The following is a 4,037-nucleotide window of genomic DNA, read 5'->3' as shown; positions in this document are numbered from 1 at the left end:
GCTAGTGACCATGCTGACTTGATGAAGGCAATCAATAAGTCGGTTCTCTGAAATGATTTCCGAGATCTTCAATAGAATAATCCTAACTGGAGATTATCCGAATATTCCGAAAATCACCAAAGTTTCACCTGTGTTCAAATCTGGAGACAATAGTGATCCTTCGAACTATCTAACAATTTCAAAACTGTCTGTTCTCAATAAAATCTTGGAAAAACTCTTGACTACCGACTTCTTGTGTGTCAACAATGTTATATTCAAACATCAGTATGGTTTCCGTGAAAGTTGTGGAACAATGACCGCTATTACAGAGCTCGTCGACGAACTGATATGCGAAATTGATCAAAAGAGGATCGTAGGAAGCTTATTTATAGATCTCAAGAAAGCTTTCGACACTGTTAACCACGCATTTCTACTGAAAAAAACTTTATCGATGTGGGGTAAGAGGAGTTTTGTAAAAAGTTACTTGTCCGATCGAAAACAATTCGTAATAATTAACAGTTTTCGTAGTAGCCGATTGATATAGGAGTTCCTCAAGGAAGCATAGGTTCTCTACTCTTCTTGATTTTTATTAATGATCTTGGCAATTTCATGGAATACCACGGACTTTTTCGCAGACGATTCGGCGTGATTCTATCCGCGTCCTGATATTCAAACCATCGTAGCGGTCATGGAATCAGATCTAGCGAAACTCATAGATTATTTCAGCGGCAACCATCTAACCATGAATCTTACTAAAACAAAGTATATGGCCTTCCACTCGCCGCGAAAAAAAATTCCTCTACACCGTGATCCATGTGTGGGAATCCTGTTTATTGAAAAAGTCTCCTCTATCAAATACAAAATAGAATTATTCCAATTTCAGGCCTGTGTGATATCCAAAGTATTGTGTTTGTTCACAACACTTTAGATAATCGTAATTTTCACCATAATATCACATTCCCTACTCAAATAAACCTTTTGAATACGAGAAAGACAATGACTTAATGAGAAGCAGAGCTTGTACGAAACTGGGGCTTACACGCATAAAGAGTAACGGTCCATTGAAGTTCAACATGCTTCCCAATGACCTGAAAGCAATATGCAATAAACATATTTTTAAAAGTAAGCTGGAACAGTATATAACCATCAACATAAATCAATATATTTGTAAATGTGCCGACCACTTTATATATATGTAGACCTTGGCTAGTATATTTTCTTTACTTTTATTTTTTCCAGGATGTTCTATAATATGGTGGATCCCTTCAATGGAACTCCAATGTTCCACTGGGATCTCTCATGTTTTGTTTTCTTCGTTTGTAGATGTTTTCTCCGCTATTTTTTTTTTGTTCGTTGTCTGTTAGCACGAGTGCACTACAAGGGGGCTCTCTGTTCGAGCTTTCTGGTGTGGGGGTTATTAAAAAGAGGGTATTAAAAAATAAAAAAAAAATATTGGGAGAAATTTCTTTGACGAAAAAGTTCCCCGACCAGAACTGAATTCGAACCCGAACCCCCGACATGTTAGGTGTGACGCTAAGCACTCGGCCACGGAAGCACAGAGAATACTTTTACTACGAAAATAGTCTATTTTCATTTCATTTCATTTCATTAAAATAAAAAATCGAACATTTAGTGTGGGAATTGAATGGTCACCTGATGGTGGCAAAATGAATACTTGAACATATCCTGCTAAATTGGATAGATTTATGCCTTGTATATTGTCCAAATTTGTTTGAATCAATCATGAAATAGTAGGTGCAGGTATGATATAAGCACCTAGAGTCGTAATTGTCATTTTGAAATACGTGCAAAAACGACGTAAGAAACACATAACGCTTCGCATAATGAGATTTGGTTTTGGTAGGGCAAGCACATTTTTCCAGGGTCAAGACCACAAAAGAGACCTCTTCTAAAGGAGCTTTCACTAGTCTACAAAACTAGCTGTAGCAGCAGCTCTACAAAACCACGCAAACCCATCGGTCGATTTCTGGGTCACTAAAATTCTCTACTAAAGAATTATTTAGAAAATTTTCTAAGCTTTTTGAAACAATATATAAAGCATTAAGGAGCGAACTGATTTTTAAAACTTTTTTTTATCGAAAATTAGAAGTGTGTTCCGGCTAATTGATGACTATGGTACAGTGATGGGCACAAAAAATATCCACCCCCATTTGAAATCAAATTGTTCCAATGCCAAACTTACCAACCAAACAAAATACTTAATATCGAAGCCGCAAAAATTACATTTACACGCGGAATCGTATATATTAGGTTGGGGGAAAAGTAATCCATTATTTTTGGGTGAAATTCAAAATTATTTTTAATATGCCTCGGATTGTCCGGATCAAATATACACCGTTTTGTTGTAAAATTCGTTGCCATTCCAATGGTTGCTTTATAATGTCTCTATCATAGAGGTCTTGGTCCTTATTGACGAAAAACTCTAACAATAGATTTTTACAATCTTCTATTGATTCTACAATTTCTTATCACCTCGGAAATTTTCCAATGTCCAATGCGAGAAAAAGGTGGTAATCGCTTGGTGCCAGATTCGGACGACATGGTGGATGCATAAAACATCCTAATCAAGCTCTCGGAATCGTGTGACCTTGCGTTGTCCTGATGGAACATAACGCCTCTTCTGTTGGCCAATTGTGGACGTTTCTGGTCAATTGCTAAATTCAAACAGTCCATTGTTTGATAGTAGAGATCTTAATTTAGCGTATTGCACTGAAAGAAAATTTTTATTAAAACAATTAAAAAAATTTGAAAGAAAAATGAAAATTTTTCAAAAAATTAATTAAATTGCACGTATTTCGCTATTCCTGTATCGGCACCATAAACATCATTCACAATTTCAGCGACCTGACTTGCATTTTCGCATTTATAAAAGAAAAAATGTAAAATGTACCGAATTTTCTCTTTGATGGCCTTCATTGTTAACACCCTGTAACTCACAACTGAAAGAAACAAACAAAAACAGCAAAAGAATTTTTTTATGGTGAAATGTCACCTTTACAATGAGCGCTTTGCTGAAATCGTATAATCGATATTACGCGATATATTGATCACTAAAGCCAGCTATCGAGAAAATAATGGATAAATTTTTCTCCAACCAAATGGTTTTTGGCTTTTGTTTCCCTTTTTCACTTTTGATCAGTATTCATCGTCATAGGGTGGTTTAAATATTATAGAATAACATGTAGAAGGGGTTCTCATTAACAGAAATTTAAAAGTCATAATGTAACTATACAAATCAAACACCTGTCCATATTACCCCTACTGTCCGTATTACCCGCAGCTCTCCTAAATTCATAATTATTAAATCGCAAAAACAACGATCAAAAGGAATTGATCTCCTAAAGGGATGATAATGATTTCAGATTATGAATGATCACATTTAATATAATATGTTAATTGTCAGAAATATACCGGTAACACCTGAGTCTAACCTTCATAAAAATCTAGATATTTTTTTTTTATTTTGAAAATTCTCGATAATATATCTGACTATTCCCCCGCTAGAAAATTTCTTGAAATAGACTTTTTTTGTTAATTTTTGAATTCAATATTATTTGTTTCACTGAATAATCTTGACAGAAGCATTTTGTTTCACTTTCTCCCGATATATTTTCGCTTCCCATAATACCGTTTATCTCGGGATGATCTCTTCAATATTCTCGTGTATAAAGATCGATGTAGATTCAGGTGTTATATGAATGACTTGAAGTGCAATAAGCAGTCGCATAAATAATATTGATCATCGTTTCACTGTTATCATCATGAATCGGAACCGTTCTTCTTTCTTCATTTCGTTAAAACGAATAACTGGAATATAATTTGAGAATCGCTTCAACAATACAAATGAGTGTATGCTGTTTGCATATAAATTGGATCTCTTACGCGATTCATACGGTGGAAGCGAACTGCACGGATCGGAACTCAAGTTCAAGTTCAAATAGAATGCGAGAGTGCAGATACTAAATACAAATTATTTGAACTGAGTTGTGAGGAAGGGACGTCTTCGAAGTATATGAACAAAAAACCAAACGTAGCAT

The sequence above is a fragment of the Toxorhynchites rutilus genome, chromosome 2 (genome assembly GCF_029784135.1).
Source record: "Toxorhynchites rutilus septentrionalis strain SRP chromosome 2, ASM2978413v1, whole genome shotgun sequence".
Lineage (NCBI taxonomy): Eukaryota > Metazoa > Arthropoda > Insecta > Diptera > Culicidae > Toxorhynchites > Toxorhynchites rutilus.
Note: the sequence above shows the minus strand (reverse complement) of the source record.